Below are 20,069 nucleotides of genomic sequence, written 5' to 3'. Positions count from 1 at the left end.
CCACCACCGTGCCACGAGGAACGCCAGGTCACATGGAGAGTCCACACGTAGGTGCTCTGGTCAACCTCCCCAGCTTATGTCCCAGCTAACAGCCATCAACTTCCAGATTTGAGGAAAAGCTTCCCCAAAGACTCCATCCCTCAGCCATCAAGTCACCCCCAGCCTGAGTCTTCCCAGCTGAGGACCCAAACGTCCTGGAGAAGAGATGGGCCATGTCCCCTGTGCCCTTTCCAAATCCCTGGCCCACAGGACGTGTGCACATGATAAATGTTTTTATGCCACGTGGTTCACACGGGTGGGAACCAGACACTCCAGCAGGTGCTTCCTAACACAGATGAGGCCACTGTCCTCATTTCACTGATGAAGACACAGATGTACCGAGAGGTTAGTAACTTCCTGAGGTCAGTCAGTCTGGCTCTAAAGCCCTACCCAGAGACATTATCTCTGAGAATAAAATAATTTTCTTCTAAGATAACATAGAACTCACAAAGAAATTAGGGCAGTAGTTAAGAATCTGTACAACTCTGGAGTTGACAAAAGTTAATTACCTCAATTCAGTCTCTGAATTACGGTGTCATTCAAAACATGAAGCACTACTTAAGTGAGCTGACGGAGGGATCCATCACTGAACACACGAATGGGCCAAGATGGGAGGATCGCTTGAGGCCAGGAATTCAAGACCAGCTTGGGCAACATAAAGAGACCCCATCTCCACAAAAAATTTTAAAACTTAGCCGGGCGTCACAGTGTGCTCCTGCAGTCCCAGCTACCCAGGAGGCTGAGTGAGAGGATGGCTCGAGCCCAAGAGTTTGAGGCTGCACTGAGCTCTGATCACACCCTGCACTCCAGCCTAGGCCCTAGGCAACACAGTGAGACTCCACCTCTAAAAAAGACACACACACACACACAAAACAAAACAAAACAAAGAAACACCCTCATGAATGACTTTCAATTATGATGAGGATATATCGTTCAATGCTGCACATGGTTATTCCTGCTCTGTAAACACTGAGACTCTAAAAAAATGATGGCCTATTTGTTGAACTGGCATCTCCCAATAACAGTGAAGGTCTGGAGGTCGAGCATCTCCACAATATGGTAACACTAATTACTGACAAGGAAAGGAACACTCTTCCTCCATGGCCCATCAACACACATGATAAGCATATGAGGTAGCAAGCACGTATGCTTCGTAACATACATGCACATGAAGGACTCTTGACACTAACATGAGTATATAAGGGTTAAAATGGTGGGTAACAAAGACCCTGACTGCAATCATGAAGATTATTTTCCAGAATTTCACTCTGGAGAAGAGTCATCTAGCCTTAACCACCAAGTTTCTCACTAAAGAATGGGTCTCCATCCTGAGTCCCCAGCAATGGCCCCTGGACCTTTCTCTTACACCACTCTGCCCACCCACACCCCTCAAGTCCATTCCCTACACTGTCGCACCCACGATGGGATTCAAACACCTGCTTCTCTCCCTTTGGCTGTCCGTTTTCAGAATAATGTGCTGGCTCTCTAGTGTGCTCCCAGTAGTGCCCAGTAAGGCTATTTTCAGCACATTAAAATCTCATGGGTTTAAACATTTTTAAAATGAGGTATTTTTACATATATGCATATTTTATGATGCTCCAAATTATCCCATCTTTGGCCAATGTAAGCCCCTTCTGTTAGCTCCCACAGGCTTTAACACAACCCCAGTAATTCTTGATACTTTCTTGCTTCCAGGTAAAACAAGATATTACAGGCTCATTTTGTTCATTTTCTGTGCTAAAGCTGGACTCTGCCATCTGTCCAAGGGGCTCTGATTCCTCACAGTGGGGATATTTAGAGACCACACTCTAGGTGCCATGTGTGCCCACTGCTACCAGTTGGTCACTGTTTCTAGGCCTTTTCAGTGAATGGAGATAGGAAATATTTTCTCATAAAAATTTTTTTAAAATAAGTTAACACTGGCTAGGCACAGTGGCTCACACCTGTAATCCTAGCACTTTGGGAGGCCAAGGCAGGAGAACTGCTTGAGGCCAGAAGTTTAAGACCAGCTGGGCAACATAGCGAGACCCTGTCTCTACAAAAAATAAAAAGATTAGCTGGGTGTGGTGGTACATGCCTACAGTCCCAGTTACTTCGGAGGCAGAGGCAGGAGGATCACTTGAACTCAGGAGTTCGAGACCAGCCTGAGCAAGAGCAAGACCTCATCTCTACCAAAAATAGAAAAAATTAGCTGAGTGTGGTGGCATGCACCTATAGTCCCAACTACTTGGGAGGCTGAGGCAGGAGGATTGCTTGAGCCAAAGGAGTTCAAGGCTGCAGTGAGCTGTGATGATGCCACTGCACTCCAGCCAGGGCAACAGAGCGAGACCCTGTCTCAAAAGAAAAAAATTAACACTGGTATCTCCAATTCAAACTTGGGATTACAAGGTTGATTTCATATTTACTTCTCAGTCTTTGGCTAAAATCAAGTGTATATCTTTTCTCTTACCCTAGAAGTCTTGTTTCCTAACAATAATAAAAAGATGACTTATTTATCATGTGATATATATATATATTTCACAATAACAATATGAATATTATTGCTAATAATGTACGTGCTAAAAACTGCCTAGGGTTTCTTTGTAGATATTTTGTCTTTAGGATTTACCCTGCTAAGGCGTACAATTTGTTTTGAAGTCACTTGAAATAATTTGTCCCTGTATAGTTAAGCCACCAACTCAATTCCTTGTTAGGTTCTTTTGATTCATTTTGCTTTCACAGTTTTTGGAGACTACTTCCTCCCCCTCCATTTTGATTTATTTTTATTTTAAAACTATACAAAAAACATTCATATAGTTTTGACAAAGTTCAGGACATACTATACTACTATCCCCAAATATGGCACCTTGGCATACTGAATATTTTAAGCTGAAAGAAACAGCAAGTGCAGGAAGGTCTTGCTGACTTTTCCTGATCCTTCTCCCCTGAAGCAGGTCATAGAACTTAGGATTTTCTGACCTTCCCCTGAAGCAGGTCATAAGACCCTCATGTGAGAGGTGCGCGAAAGGACACAGAGAGAAATCTGAACAGGCCTTGCTAAATTTCCCCCAGTTCATTACATGTAGCTCACATTCCCTTTGTCCAATCATATTTCCCCGGACTTTTCACTGTTCATCATACCTAGCACAAAAACACTCAGGCTTAATCACTTCTTCAGGTCATTTTCTTATAAAGGCTCCCATGTCATCTAAAATCTATCTTAAATAAATTTGTGTGCCTTTCTCTTGTTAATCTGTCTTTTGTCACAGGGGTCCCAGTCAATGAACCCAAGATGGGGAAAAGGAAAGCATATTTTTCCACCCTTACAGTTGCATGATCAAAACTACAGGCTGGGTGTAGTGGCTCATGCCTATAATCCCAGCACTTTGGGAGGCTGAGGCAGGAGAGTCATTTGAGCACAGGAGTTTGAGGTTGCAATGAGCTATGATCATGCCACTGTACTCTAGCCTGGGCAACACAGCAAGACCCTGTTGAAAAAATAAATAAATAAAATAAACAAACTATAGAAAATATAGCCAGAAATTCAACTTACAACCTTGCCCTCTCCCTCATCCACAGAGAACCCCATGCTGGGGTTAGCTTTTTTTTTTTTTTTTTTTTTTTAACTCATAAGCCAGTATTTATCAGCCTTTCCTAGATAAAAGGCCATATGCTACACACAGTTCTGAGTCTCTTTTCACTTCCCATGTGTTAAAGATGTTTCCCAGCAGGGTCAAGAGCCCATTCACTCCTATTTAACACTACCCCATACTCTATTATGTAGACTGACCAGTTCCCTGGCGTGTTTCCAGATCTTTAAAGAGAGCTTCTGGAAACCTCAATCTGGCCATGATACACCTAAAACCCTTCAGGGGAGTTCTACTGGCTGCCAGAAAAAGATCATAATTCTTAACATAGCCAGTTACTCTGGGGCCCTCGCCTTCTCCTCCTCCCTTCCAACCCCACCCAGCCATTTATGTAGGTGAGTCTGTGATTAACTTCCTGGTAGGCAGGAACTCTATCTGATTCTGTTCACCACTGTATTCTCAGCCATGGCCACAGTATCTGGTACACAATAGGCACTCGATTTTCTATTTAGGAAATGTTTGCTATAATTTGTACCACACAGGACTTACCTGTTCCACAAGACTTTGATCTAACTGATTCACCTGTGCCTAGTGCCTTTTTAAAGATAAATCTTTGACTACCTTCTCAATTTCACCCTAAGTTTCTGGTCTGCACAGAATTTCCACCCCAAAGGTCAATTCTGTCATTTATCTCCTCTTCACATAAAACACGCACAGCTCCTGCAGTTGGTTGCCATCAGGTTGTACACAGTATACAAATCTTCGTATCTGTATTTACAACCTTTTTAAAAATACTGTATTCTCATTTCTTCTGAATCAGATTTGTTAAGAGCAAACCGGATTTGCCTCTATTTTCTTTCTTTCTTTTTTTTTTTTGAGACAGACTCTCACTGTGTTGCCCAGGCTAGAGTGTCGTGGCGTCAGCCTAGCTCACAGCAACCTCAAATCGCTGGGCTCAAGCGATCCTCCTGCCTCAGCCTCCTGAGTAGCTGGGACTACAGGCACAGACCACGATGACTGGTAGTTTTTTGTTTCTATTTTTATAGAGACAGGGTCTCGCTCTTGCTGAGGCTTGTCTGGAACTCCTGACCTCAAGCGATCCTCCCGCCTCGGCCTCCCAGAGTGCTAGGATTACAGGTGTGAGCCACCGCGCCTGGCTGAGATTTGCCTCTATTTTCTTTGGATTTATTTTTCTAGTTTAAGTTGAAAGCTGAATTCATTTATTTTTCTTGTTCTCTAATAAACACACTTAAGGCTATATACACTTCCTTCCTCATCCCACGGGTTATGAAGTGGCGCCCTCTTACTGTCATTCAGACACACACAGTCTGAGAGGAGTGGTTTTTTTGTTGTTTGAGACAGGGTCTTGCTGTTGCCCAGGCTAGAGTGCTGTGGCATCAGCCTAGCTCACAGCAATTTGATCTCCTCTTTAGCCCAAATGATATACAAAAGGGGGACTTAAAATGTCCAGATACGTATTTTTAGCTATCCTTAGGTTCCAAATAGGTGACATCATTGTGATCTAAGATTCTGGCCTATAGGATTTACTTTTTGAAACTTGAGATTTTTCTTCGTGGCCTAATATATGGCCAGTTTTTGTTAAATGTTCGTATGATTAAAGAGAATCTATATTTTGATTGTTGCATACAAATTTATGTACATACCCAATAGCTCCAACATATCAGCCACATATTCAAATCTTTTATATCAGTGGTTCTCACCTAGAGACAATTTTGGCCCCCAGGGGAAATTTGGTGATGTCTGGAAACATTTCTGGTTATCACAGGGAGGGAGGGGTAACCATCGGCATCTAATGAGCAGAGGCCAGCGATGCAGCTAAATATCTGACAGTGCCCAGGGCAGCTCCCCAGCAAAGAATGATCGGCCCAAACGTCACCAGTGCCAGGTTGAGAACTCCTGCCCTCCATCCTGACTTCTTGCTAACATACTTGGTTTATGGATTACTGAGAGTCGCGTTAAAGTCTCTCCCTCTGTGTTTATAACTGTTAATTCCTCCTATTTCCGTCAACCTTGTAAGTTTTATTTTTAGGTATACAGAAGTTTACGATTATTAACTATGCCTCTGAGTAATATGTTAATATCTATTTAATGCTTTCACTTTGCATTTAGCTTGTCTGACATTTTAAATCTGCTTCTGTGAGGACTGGTAGATTTTAATAGTTTTCAATCCTTTTGTTTTACACCTACTTGGGTTAGTTTTACACATATCACTTATGTAGAGCATTTAGCTAGATGTCATTTTTCTACTAGATTTGAAGTTTTATCACCTGGAAGATTTAATCCATTTACATTAACTGTGGTTTCTGATATTTATGGACTTATTCATGCCATTTTAGTTTTGGGGTTTTTTTGTTTGTTTGATTTTAAAATAGATTTGGGCTCATTCATGCAATTTGTTGTTCCTGTTAATATACCATGCAGCAAATGTCCTTGTTTTTTTCATTCTCCTTAACTCCCTTTTGCTGAAATGGTACAGTTTTTCTTTATTCCATTTTCCCCGCTGGTGCTTTGGGAGTTACACAGCCTATCTTCAGTCATCAGTGGTTACCCTCACGCTACCTAAAATCAACACTTAACACCTATATTTCAACTGGTTTCTACAATCCTTGTATCATTAATTAAATATAAAGTTACGTTCACTAATCTTCAAGATTTGAATTGGCACTCTGGCAACAGGGACTATGACTTATTCATCTTATTCTCAGTGCTAACTGTGAGTACACAACATTTTGGGAAGGCAAACACATATGGGATCATTTCAGAAAACATTTTTCAAACCCTTAAAATGAATTTCAGGGCATTTAAAGGTTAAACCTTATTATCTGTGGGGTTCACTTAGCTGTCATGTTTCATTCCCAATGGATGCCATATAACCTGTATAACACAATACATATACACACACATTTCATACTATCCGGATTCACTAACACAGTACTGTGATGCCTCCTTTTAGTGGGGACTATATCAAACTTAACGAAGCATCTTACACACTGTAAATATTTTTGAGCATCCGATTATTTGGACTAGTTAAGAATTCAGATAATTTTAATGATACTCTATCGAGAATACAGTTAAAAAGAGAAAATATTAAAATGTTTTGTATTATAATTGTCACTTTCAATATTATTTAATATTATATGAGAAAATTACATTAGAGAAACATTTTAAGCTTTGAAGGGAGAGGTACTGGAAAGATCCTATAATATGTATTCTATTCCATAAAAACAAATCCAACAACTGAATTCTCTACTTGGAACAAAATTCACAAAGAATAATTTTTTTAAATAAGGAAAAATACATAAAATTGGAGAGACTTTTAAAGTCTAAAATAGATACTGATGATATTCTTAAGATACAGTGGACTAACATCAAAACTGAAGCAGAAACATACGTTTAAGTAAGTAAAGGACATCCTCAGGCAAGTTAACTAAACATTATCCTGACCAGTGAAAAGGTCCATGAGAAAACTATCACAAAAGCACTGAAAAAAGTCGGGGATTATTCAATCTCCTTTTTTTTTCATTCCTTTTACAGAAGAAACTCTAAAAGAGACATTGAACAAAAAAAACAAGGGGGGAGGGGAATTCTACAAAGAAAGCAGCCCTGAGAAGCCAGAAAGGCCCTCACCCAGTGCCCCCAGCCCCCAGCCTGCAGGCACCGACCAGCCCCTCCTGAGCCAGCCCTGGCCCAGGAGCCCCCCTGCTTCCCAGGGGCGGGGAGAGCTCAGCGGCCTGCTCTGCGTGAGGCCCGTGAGGCCCGGAAGCCACAGGCAAGAACGTGACCCTCCATGCAGACTTCACCAACACAGCAGGCTTCCCAGCGCTCAGCAGGAACCAGGCACTAAAGCAGACTTCTAGATTTAAGCTTTTAGCATTTATTCATAAGTATTCCTTTATAATTCTGCTGATGATTTAAGAGCTATCTCTTCAGGGATTATTTTTACATAGACAACATAGTACACCAATCACAGCAAGGTGTGATTGAGGAAAAGTATCTTACCTATTATCCATTTGTTGTTCATATTTCCCCAATAGTTATACTATTTCATTCCATTTAGATCCAGATCAACTTCGATTTGTTTCAATTAAGAACTGGGGGCCGGGCGCAGTGGCTCACACCTGTAATCCTGATACTCTGGGAGCCCGAGGCTGGAGGATCGTTTGAGCTCAGGAGTTCGAGACCAGCCTGAGCAAGAGCAAGACCCTGTCTCTACTAAAAATAGAAAAGAAATTAGCTGGACAACTAAAAATATATAGAAAAAAATTAGCCAGGCATGGTAGCGCATGCCTGTAGTCCCAGCTACTCAGGAGGCTGAGGCAGGAGGATCGCTTAAACCCAGGAGTTTGAGGTTGCTGTGAGCTAGGCTGACGCCACGGCACTCTAGCCCGGGCAACAGAGTGAGACTCTGTCTCAAAAAAAAAAAAACAAAAAAAACTGGGGGTTGACCAGGAAACTTTTTCTGTAAAGGGCCAGATAGTAAATATCTTAGGTTTTGGGGCCATATAGTCTATTTCATATTCTTCTTATTCTTTCTTTACAGCTTTTTAAAAAAATAAAAATGTATATACCATTCTGAGCCCTAGCACCATACAAAAACAGGCCACAGTGGATTTGGCCCATAGACCTGTGGTTTCCCAACCCCTGGCCTAAATTATAGCTTTCCAAAGAGATGCTGTATTTTTTTAAAAATCTAACTATACTTTAATCCATCTAAAATGTGCTCAGTTTGGTGACACTGTCCATGCACTGCCTATGTGATGAGTCCAAGCTGCCTGTCCCCCTCAAAAGATTGCCTCCTGCAGAGCACCCACCCAGCTGCTCTCCAAAGGAGAGTGAATGAATGAGCACCACAATCCCACCACCATTGAAATTCGGGACATTCTAGGGTCACTTGAGTTCTAGTATCTGCACAGGGCAAAAGGCAACCTGGAGACTCCAGAAAGGGGCTGGAGATGACACACTGTATCTCTAGACTTTTTTGTTTGTTACCAATTTTCCCAAAAACATTTAGGTGATGATCCTTTCCAAACTAAACACACCTACAAAAGCTGTCACGGTATCCAAGAAAACTACCAAAATTCTACATTCAAAAAAGATAGCTTCTACGAGATACCCTTTGGGTATAGTTAGGAACTTGTATATCCCTATGGTTCAGTGAGTTTTCATTTTGTGTGTGAAAAGTTCAGGCAATTGTGGCTCAGAAACCACAAGCTAGCTTGTCCATCTCTCTTCAACGTTGGCCTTCACACCCCCATCCCAGAGAGCTGTTCAGTCAATAAATTAGTCATTCCGAGGAAAACATTTGTCAAGAAATCACTTTATTTTTCAAACAAGGTTTGGGGAGATGCCATTTAAAGTTCAATATTCAAAGAAAATTTACAGATATTAAATCCTGTAAAACAAAATCTGTACAAAAAAGGATTTCTAACCCAAGGGTCCACATGTCCACATATGTTCACAAAGCAAAATTTTATTAACAAAGGCATTTTAATGGTTTTACAATTTGTTTTAATAGACTTTGAGCTGGATGGCCTCTTACAGATGGTAAATTTAAATTCATATCAAAGACTACCACTGGCATCATTAAAAACTGACATTCAAACCTTTCATAATGTACTTGTCACTAAGGATGAACATGTTTTATGAAAACTAAGAACTCTAACCCTTTGAGGCAACGGCCCCTTTCCCACGGAGCTTGGTGGGTCAGAGGCACCTTAAAGTGCCAGCTCTAAGATGGCAAAACACGATATCAAAATCTAAATGCTCTAAAGGCTCTGAAATACCAGGCATGGCCATAGAACAATACAAAAAACCAGAATCACAAAAATGTGTGAGATTTTAAATTTTTAACATAAGAAATGGCAGATTATGTAAATATGTGTAAAAAAAAGCCAACTAAAAATATAACAAACTAGCTTAACTAGTTAATATGTAAAAATGTATACATGCAAACAACCCAATTCAAAAATGGGCAAAGGACTTGAATAGATATTTCTCCAAAGACATACAAATGGCCAATGAACATGTGAAAAGATGCTCAACATAACTAATCATTAGGAAAATGCAAGTCAAAACTATCATGAGATACTACACATCTGTTAAGATCGCTACTAATTAAAAAAAAAGTGTTGGTGAGGATGTGGAGAAATTGGAACCTTTGTGCACGTTGGTGGGAGTAAAATGGTGCAGCTGTTGTGGAAAACAGGATGGTGCTTCCTCAAAACGTTAAAAATAGAATTCCCATATGACCCAGCAATTCTACTTCTGGGTCTGCACCCAAAAGGACTGAGAGCAGGGTCTTGAAGAAATGTTTGTACACTTATACTCATAGCAGCATTATTCACAATATCCAAAGGGTGGAAGAAACTTAAATGTACATTGACAGGTAGATAAGCAAAATGTGGTAAAGACATTCAATGGAATATTACTCAGCCTTAAAAAGGAAGGAAATTCTGACACAATCACCATGAGGACATTATGGTAAGTGAACTAAGTCAGTTACAAAATGACAAATACTGTGTAATTCCACTTACACGAGGTCCCTACAGTAGTCAAATTCATAGAGATAGGAAGCAGAACGGAGGTTGCCAGGGCTGGGAGGAGGGTGAATGGGGAGTTGGCATTCAATGGGTATGGGGTTTCAGTTTTACAAGATTAGAAGAGTTCTGGAGATGGATGGTGGTGATGGTTACACAACATGAATGAACTTAATACCACTCTGCTGTGCACTGAAAATTGGTGAAGACAGAATATACATTTTGTTATGTGTATTTAACCACAATTAAAAAAAAAAATGGAGGCTGGGTACAGTGGCTCACGCCTGTAATCCTAGCACTCTAGGAGATTGAGGTGGGAGGATCACTTGAGTTTAGTAGTTCCAGACCAGCTGGAGCAAGAGCAAGACCTTGTCTTTACCAAAAAATAAAAATAAAAAAACTTAGCCAGTTGTGGTGGTGTGCACCTATAGTGCCAGCTACTCAGGAGGCTGAGGCAGGAGGATCACTTGAGCCCAGGAGTTTGAGGTTGCTGTGAGCTATGATGATGCCACTGCACTTTAGCCAGGGGCAACAGAGCAAGATTCTGTCTCAGGGAGAAAAAAAAAAAAAATTGCAAAAAAGTACATAAACACATAACAGAATTTAAAAGAATGTGAAGTCTGACAATTTAGTGTTTATTACATTCCTTTGTCCTACAAAGTTAAATTCTTAATTTCTTTAACGCAAAAAAAAATGCGCATCTTCATAAAATGTCTCAGACAACATACAACAAAATATATTAAGAGCTTACCAAGCTCTCATACTTTTGTACCACTCTTCTGGAAGCTGCAATCACAGAACCTACCAATCCATAGCCCCTTCTGAGTGACCCACGCCCACCTGCAGGCCCTGTTGAAAGGGGGCCTTGTGCAGATGGCAGAAGCCTACCCCTGCCCAGGCACCACTGCTGGGACCAGGCAGCCGTGCAACCCCCAGCCCTGGGGTCAGTGCCTGGTAGGTGATGTGCAGGGAAAGAGAGCTCAGTCACTCTCTCCTGGAGGTGGCTACTGGGAAAAAGGAAGTGGGCAGGACAGGGAGAGCTGGGTGAGGGCGAGGCTGTCAGGGAGACGGCACGCAGAAGGAGCAGACAGTAGAAAGCACCAGTCTCACGCAGTGGGGAAAGCCAATACACCTACTGGGCAGCAGGATCCTGCCAGAGCCCAAAGTGTGGTTCCACTGTCCACAGCCCCAGCAATACGGTGGTCCCACGGATCCCACCAGATTCCTGTTTTCTTTATTCCTGTGAGATCCTAAACCCCCATACCTGAAGTCAGCCTGCTCCCTGGCATCCTGAGAACCTGGCTAAAACAGCCAGGTATTCCCACATCAGTCCGGGTGGCAAACGGTAAAATCAGCATTTCCAATACACATTTCCAGTTATCCTGTGCAGCCTCGCAGAGTAAAGTCCACCGATGGCTTACTCTGCTGGTGGAGGGGGAGGTGAGCAAGTAAAAAGGAGCACCTGCAACCCACACCGAGCAGCTCGCCCTGAGAGGGAAGGCAGGGCCTGGTCACCTGACCTGTCGGGATGACAGCGCCGTATCATTTTACATAAAGACTCAAGACAATAAAATGAATCTGAAATTTTTACTAACTCACAGACCCTCAGTCTCTCAACCTGGTAGCTAGCAGGCCCTTTTCCCAGAGAAACCTTAGGCAGAATTAAGAAGCTGCTCTGTCCCTTCCCTGACGCATGTCCTCAGAACCCTAGAGCTTTAGAGCATCCGGAGTTTTAATCACAAGTCAGACAACACATTCGCTGTAATATCACGCTGTCTTCTGTGTGAATTTTCCAGAAACCATAACTAAACCTGCAAGGTCTGACAAAGGGAAGCAAAGGGCTACTGTCCACCGAGGGCAGACAGCAGGCCAGGACAGGGGCCCCGCCAGCAGGACCCAGCAGGGTCACAGCCTCACGCTCAGCCTTGCAGGCCTGTTGGCTCTTTCCATCAAGCGCCCCCAGCCCTTACATGTTGATTCTAACAATGTCCAGACTGAACTTTTTCCACACGGTATTCCCACTTCCCACATCTTCTTAAACAGCACACACAAGACACAACTGCCACTCATCCATTCGGAGCCAGAACGACTGGGGCAAGACAGTGGCTATGGCTACATCCCTCACCCCATGATGACCCCACACTGCTAGGCTTTGAGTTCCCTATCTGCACTGTCATTATTTCCTTGTCACCAGTGCCATCAATTGAGGAAGGAAAAACACAACACATACACATTCCTACTAATGGAGGGGCTGAGAGTTAATCAGCATCCAGTGAAAAAGTTCTGAACTTGGTATCTGTGAACCTGAATGAGAAAATAAGTCAGATCTTTATTTGCAGTAACTTCTAGCTGAAATTTAGCAGTCTTTCAATTACGAAGCCTGGAGTTTTAGCAAGACCAGTGACAGGTATTTTCACAAAGCATTGAGTTGTTACAGAAATATTACCAGAGCCATGGCTGGATCTGGTTACTTAGTGAGCTAATAAATGGGACTCTCTCACTAGTTTGGTTCAATACAATATTTAGATAACTATATTCCAACATAACTGGTTCTCTTCTTGATCAATTTTATTTTAACACATTGTTAGGAGGTGGCCGGTCCCCCCCCCCAATACTTTGCATCACTTTAGCAGCTACAGTTTCAAATAGTTTAAAAATTTGCAACAAAGTTGCAAATAAAATGTTACTTCTCATACCTAGTACTTTTCTATTTCTACTATTCACAAGCACGACTTTGCTAAAGTTACAATACACTGTCACAGAAAGATAAATATATATTCAGGAATCCCAACAAAATACCGTCATATCCAGCATCATTAACCACATAACCTGCTGACGCTTAAATCATTAAGCACAGAACGTTAATCTTTGAAACAAGTCATACTTTGATGACCACGTTTCATCAATTCTAAAGCACACTGTTAAACCTATGAAGTGGGAAGCGTCCTGTAACTGTGGTAAGACAGCACTGTGTCAGTAGGTACTACGAGCATTTTTTAGTAGCATATAATAAAATGGTTCACTTTAGATTCAATGAACTACACGTAGACCTTGTTTTATTTCGATTCTTCACTTTGTTGCCTCCCCCGCAAATTGAAGGTTCCTGGCAACTCTGCATCCAGCAAGTCTGTTGGTGCTGCTTTTCCAACAGCATGTGCTCATTTCGTGTCTCTGTGTTGTATTTTGCTAATTCTCACAATATTCATAACTTTCTCATTATTATAAGTTATGGTGATCTGTGCTTAGTGAGCTCTGGTGTTACTATTTTAATTGTTATAGGGCACCACAAATTGCACCCTATATAAGATGGTGAGCTTAATCGATAAATATGCTGTATGTTCTGACCACTCTACTGACTGACCATTCTCCTGTCTCTCCCCCTTCTCTCGGGCCTCTCGATTCCCTGAGACACAGCAATATTGAAATTAGGCCAATTAATAACCCTACAGTGGTCTCTAAGTGTTCAAGTGAAAGGAAGAGTTGCACGTCTCTCATTTTAAATCAAAAGCTAGAAATGATTGAGCTTAGTGAGAAAGGCATGTTGAAAGCCAAGATAGGCTGAAAGTGAGGCCTCTTGCACACTTAGCCAAGTTGTGAATGCAAAACAAAACTTCTTGAAGGAAATTAAAAGTGGTGCTCCAGTGAACACATGAATGCTAAGAAAGTGAAACAGTCTTATTGTTGATATGGAGGAAGTCTGAGTGGTCTGGATAGAAGATCAAACCAGCCACAGCATTCCCTTAAGCCAAGGCCTAATACACAGCAAGGGCCTGTCTTCAATTCTGTGAAGCTGAGGGAGGTGAGGAAGCTGCAGAAGAAAAGTTAGAAGGTAGCAGAGGTTGGTTCATGAGGTGGAAGGAAAGAATCTGTTTCCATAGTATAAAAGTGCAAGGTGAAGTAGCAAGTGCTGATGTAGAAACTGCAGCAAGTTATCCAGAAGATCTAGCTGAGATCACTGATGAAAGAAGCTACAATAAACAACAGATTTTCAATGTAGTCAGACAGCCTTCTATTGGAAGATGCCTTCTAGGACTTTCATAGCTAGAGAGGAAGAGTCAATAGCCAGCTTGAAAGCTACAGAGAACAAGTTGACTCTCTTGTTAGGGGCTAATGCAGCTGCTGACTTTAAGTTGAAACCAATGCTCGTCTGCCATTCTGAAAATCCTAGAGCATTTAAGAATTATGCTAAATCTACTTTGCCTGTGTTCTAGAAGTGGAACAACAAAGCCTGCATGACAGCATATCTGTTTACAGCATGGTTTATTGAATATTTTAAGCCCACTGTTGAGCTCTATTGCTTAAAAAAAAAAAAGATTCATTTCAAAATATTACTGCTCATTGAGAATGCACCTGGTCACCCAAGAGATCTGACCGAGACGTACAAAAACATGAATGTTGCTTTCATGCCTCCTAACAAACCTCCATTTTGCAGCCTATGATCAAGGAGTAATTTCAACTTTCAAGTCTTGTTATTTAAGAAATACATTCCACAAGGCTATGGCTGTCATAGCCAGTGATTCCTCTCATGGTTCTAAGCACAGTAAATTGAAAACCTTCTGAAAGGGATTCACTATTAGAGATGCCATTTTTTTTGAGACAGGGTCCCACTCTGTCACCCAGGCTAAAGTGCAGTGGCATCAGCCTTGCTCACAGCAACCTCAAACTCCTGAGCTCAAGTAATCCTCCTGCCTCAGCAAGTAGCTAAGACTACAGGGACAGGCCACCACACCCAGCTAATTTTTTTTCCATTTTTTAGTAGAGATGGGGTCTCACTCTTGCTCAGGCTAGTTTTCAAATCCTGACCTCATGCGATCCTCCCACCTTGGCCTCCCAGAGTGCTAGAATTACAGGCGTGAGTCACCGCACCCAGCCAAGAACATTTGTGATTCATGGAAGAGGCCAAAATGTCAACATTAACAGGAGTTTGGGAGAAGTTGATTCCAACACTCACAGATGATTTTGAGGGGTTCAAGACTTCAGTGAAGGAAGTAAATGTAGACATGATGGAAATAACGAATGAGGAGTTGCTTTTTATGGATGAGCAAAACAAGTGGTTGCTTGACTGAGCACAGCGGCTCACCCCTATAACCCTAGCATTTTGGGAGGCCAAGGTGGGAGGATCAAGACCAGCCTGAGCAAGAACAAGATCCTGTCTTTACAAAAAATAGAAAAATTAGCTGAGCATAGTGGCATGGGCCGGTAATCCTAGCTACTAGGGAGGCTGAGGCAGGAGGATAGGTCAAGCCCAGGAGTTTGAGGTTGCAGCAAGCTATGATGAAACTGCTGTACTCCAGCCAGGGTGACAGAGTGAGACCCTGTCTCAAAAAACAAAACAAAAAACAAGTGGTTTCTTGAGATGGAATCTACTCCTGGTGAAGATGCTGTGAACATTGTTGAATAACAAAGGATCTAGACTATCTATCACATAAACTTAGTTGCTCAAGCAGCAGCAGTTTGAGATGACTCATTTCAATTTTGTAGGAAGTCCTACTGTGGGTAAAATGCTATCAAACAACATCTCATACTACAGAGAAATTTTTCATGAAGGGAAGTCAACTGATACAGCAAACTTCACTGTTGTCTTATTTTAAGAAATTGCCACAGCCATGTTAACCTTCAGCAAACACCACCTCACCATCAACATCGAGGCAAGCTCCCCCACCAGCAAAAAGGCTTAGATGAGCATTAGCATGTTGTTGTTTTAGACAGTCACCCTCCGTTGCCCTGGCTAAGCTAGAGAACAGTGGCGTTATCATAGCTCATGGCAACCTCAAACTCCTGGGCTCAAGTGATCCTCCTGCCTCAGCCTCTGCAGGAGCTGGGACTACAGGTGCGAGCCAACACACCTCGCTAATTTTTTCTATTTTTTGTAGAGATGGGATCTCACTATGTTGCTCAGGCAGGTCTCAAACTCCTGGGCTCAAGTGATCCTCCTGCCTTGGCCTCCAAAGTGCTGAGATTACAGGCTGGAGCCACCATGCAGGTCCATCATTAACTTAAGCCCTAAACTATTTTCTAATTAAAGTATGTACATTATTTTAGACATAATGCTACTGCACACTTAATAGGCTTCAGTATAGTGCAAATGCAACTTTTCTATACACTGGGAAACCAAAAAATTCATCTCACTCGCTTAATATATTTGCTCTGCTGCAGTGGTCTCGAACCCATCTCCCAGTATCTGAGACATGCCTGCATCGCAGTGAGAGGACTCACAAGTCACTCTCCAAGCTGATTAAGGTAAAAGTGATGAAAGGCAAATCTGAGTCAGTCTGCCATCTTCCAAATCAATGTATTATGACTAGATTCCAAAACCACCCATAACTGTAATTATTCCTTATGATATTTAAAGACAGACCTCCTTTCAACTTGCCAAGAAAAATCATGAAATTATACCTCACCAAAGCTGGGGGCTTTTTTCACCCTTAAGTGGAAAGTAACCGCTCCCGACGGAAAAACCACTTACTTTCATAAAAAGCTAACTCTTAAGCAAACTAGTTAGAACCCCCTCACGTTTGTCAAACCCGTCTTGAACTGCTGCAACTCCGCTTCTGGGGCAGGGAGGCCCGGCCAGCCCGGGAGTCTGCGACTCCCGCCGCCACCTCCGCGGGGCCCCGCCACCAGCTGGCAGAGCCACCGCGCGAACGAGGCCCTCGGAGAGCCCCTGGGACGAAATAGAGCAGACTCACTTTTCCTTCATTTCTCTTAAGTGATAGGATTTCCTCCAGAGGAACGTGCACATCCATCGAGCGGCAGCCCCCCAAACACGTCCTGTCACCTGTCGTCTGATAAGTACCGCCGCGCCGCGAACTCCGGGAGAACTGGACCGCGAGCCCCCGGCGGGGCGCCGAAGCACGGCCCGTCCGAGCACCCGGGGTCCCGCGAGTCGGCGCGCGCCGGGGCCCACCGCTCGCTCCCGGGCCCGCCGCGCCCGCGCGTCCCCCGGCGCCAAGGCCCGGGGGGCCGGGGTCGGCCGCCGCCATCTTCGCGCCTCCGCCCGCGCGGCCCACTCGGCGGCCCCGCCCCCACAGCCCGCCGCGCGCCCGGCCCCGCCCCCGCCGCGCGCCCCCGCGTCGCCCGCGCGCCCCCGGCCCCCGTCCGCGCCCCCGCCCCCGCCCCGCCAGGGGCGCGCGTCGCGCTCCGAAAGGGACGGTTAGGAGCGCGCGCCTCGAGCGGGCCCAGCGCGGCAGCGGCGGCGCCTTCCAGAAATTTCCGCATCCCTAAACCCACCGGGAAGAACAAGCGGGGCGCGCCCCCGGCCGGCCGGGCGGACGGCGCCCCCTCCCCCGCCCCGCGCGCTCCCCTCCCCCACCCGTGCCCCTCCCCGCCCCCTGCCCCGGGCGGCGGGTCAAGTGCGGGCCTGGGGGCGCCGCCGGCCCGGGCGGCAGCGGCGGCGGCGGTGGCGGCCGCGGGCCGGTGTGATTGATAGGGACGGCGGCCGCGAGAGCGGCGGCGGCGGCGGCGGAGCGGTTGAGTGACAGCTTACCTGGGTGCCAATCTTCATCACACTGACAAGCGGCTGCAGCAATCGGGACCCGCAGTGCCGCGCCCGCGTCCAACCGTCACGCCGACGCCGGGCCACGCGACACAGCCTCGCTCAATGGGAGGAGGGCGACGCCGACGCGCTCCGCATCAATATTCAGGCAGGAGGCGGGGCCTGGCGGGGCCGGGCCCCGCCCCTCCCTGCGCGGCGGCGGGCGTGGGGTGGGGCCTGCGCGTAGGGGGCGGAGAGCGAGGCCGGGGGCCGGGCGGGGGCCGGCCACGCCCCCGCCCCCGCCTCGCGCCCGGAGCCAGTCCCCGCCCCCAGCCGGCCGCGCCCGGGCGTGGGGAGGGGCCTGTCCCGCCCCGAAGGCCGAGCTTCCTGCCTCATGACTATGCAGCAGCGGGCGGGGTCAGAGCGTTGCCACGCCCGCGCGCGCTCTGCTGCCGCGGAGAGGTTTGCAGAGCCGGGCGAAACCATCCGCTGCGCTCAAGCGGGGAGGGCGGATCGTACCATCCGAGGCCAGCCCCAGGGCGTCCTGGCCGAACCCTCGCCGTCGCATCCCTTTTGGGTGCAGGCCCCCGGCAGTCTCGCCGCCTCCTGCCAGGCTCCGGAGCCCAGGCGGGCGCGGGCCGGCGGTGTAGGGTGGATGTACACGTGCGCCCCAGCGCGGGCGGCGGGTGAGCGGGGCACCTGAGTCCCCTGCCCAGGGCCCGGCTGATCCCAGGCGCCAGGTGCCACTTACTCGCGGTCCGCTTGGCGGACAGGCGTGCTTCCGCCGGCCTCTGGCCCCCCTGGAGCACACCTTCCGGCCCAGGTGACCCCAGCGGGCCCAGCTCCAGGTCCAGTGGCCTCCCTCAGGGGCACGAGGACCAGGGTGGGCTGCATTCCCGCTGAGCTTTGAAAGACCGCGTTAACCGAGCAGTGCACCCGCCAGTCCCGGGTGGCTCTCCTCTCCTCGACTAGGGAGAGAGCGACAGGTCCCCGATCGTTTGGCTGTTCGCTGTTGCAGAAACATGCATTTGCACAGTGGCACACCGAGTGCAACCAGTGCATTGAGTGCACGCGTAGCGTGAAGAAGGGTGGCTCTGCGGGCCCTCATGCTCCCCAGGAAGAAACGCAGGCCCAGGACGGAAACTGCTGGAGGGTGCCCGGGCTAGGTCCAGTCGGAATAGGCGGAGAGGACATCCCCCTATGTCCAGGGCTCCACAAACACCATGGGCCGTGGCAAAGTGAATGTGGCGCTGCAGAGCCTACTTTTTCAGGAAGGCCTGTAGCAGGGTTCCTAGGGGGAGGCCAGTGAGACACAAGTGTCAGGCAGAAAATTCAAGGGGACACAAAAAATCTCGATAATCAAGGCCCATGCATAATTTGTAGGGCCTAGTGCAAGGTGGAGATGCAAGGTCCCTTGTTCGAAAGTTACAGTATTAAGATTTCAATACATTGGCCACGTATGATGGCTCATGCCTGTAATCCCAGCACTCTGGGAGGCCAAGACCAGAGGAGGATCGTTGGAGGCCTGGAGTTCCAGACCAAACTGAGCAACACAGTGAGATCCCCATCTCTAGAAAAGATTGAAAAATTAGCCCAGTGTGCTGGCTTTTGTCTGTGATACTAGGAAACTTTGGTCTTTGACCTCCATCTCCTGACATACAACACCTAAAATCCTTAGAATATCCTAAGTGATGTCTTTTGTATGCCAGTGATTGGTGGCTGGCAGCCTGTAGGTAGCTTCAGGATGGGGGCTGGTCAGAGGAAAGATAAAGGCAGGACTAGAGGGTTGGGACTTCCAGCACCACCCCCAACCTCTGGAGAGGGGACAGGGGCTGAAAGTTAAGTTGATCACCAACAGCCAATGGTTTAATCAATCATGCTATGAACTAAAATGAAATCTCAAGCTCACCAGCCAACTGAATGTATTCCCTCTTGGCCCCAGAAAAACCTCAAAGCCGAATTGTGGACCTTGAGGAAAAGGGAGTTCAGACACACCTGGGTATTCCCCCTAAATAATTAACATGCCTAAGGCCATGCAAGGCAAAGCTTAAACCTTACCTGCAGGCCATCAATTTACTTAACAGATCACTTGAGTCTGTGTATATGTCCAGTGGCTTGTCTCTAATTAACAAGCTTCCTTATCTTAAAACATTCCAGGCCTTTAGACAAAGCTTCATTTCTATAACCAGCTACAAATCTTTAAACCCACCTATATACCCTGTGAGCCCCCTCTGCTTTGAGATGTCCTGCCTTTGGAACTAAACCAATGTATGTCTTCCAAGTATTGATTTATGATTTTATGTGTAATTCCTGTCTCCCTAAAATGTATAAAACCAAACTGTAACCTAACTACGGCAGGACCACTTGTTCATGGCTTCTTGAGTGTGGCTCTCCCTCAGGCCATGGTCACACATATTTGGCTCAGGATAAAGC

The 20,069-nt window shown here is 45.7% G+C and overlaps 1 protein-coding gene across 2 annotated transcripts in view; it reads right to left on the bottom strand.

Annotated features, from left to right (window-relative positions):
* PKNOX1 (PBX/knotted 1 homeobox 1) overlaps window positions 1-17,797 on the bottom strand; it is a 65,967-nt gene extending 48,170 nt beyond the window's left edge. For both annotated transcript variants that reach the window (XM_045540740.1, XM_045540743.1), the window contains exon 1: window positions 17,649-17,797. The gene's annotated coding sequence lies outside the window, so the exon portion shown is untranslated. The remainder of the gene's footprint in view (window positions 1-17,648) is intronic.
* Window positions 17,798-20,069: the final 2,272 nt, after the last annotated feature.

Source organism: Lemur catta, chromosome 1, assembly GCF_020740605.2.
Source record: "Lemur catta isolate mLemCat1 chromosome 1, mLemCat1.pri, whole genome shotgun sequence".
In the NCBI taxonomy this organism is placed as follows: Eukaryota; Metazoa; Chordata; class Mammalia; order Primates; family Lemuridae; genus Lemur; species Lemur catta.
This window is presented reverse-complemented; position numbering and strand designations above follow the sequence as displayed.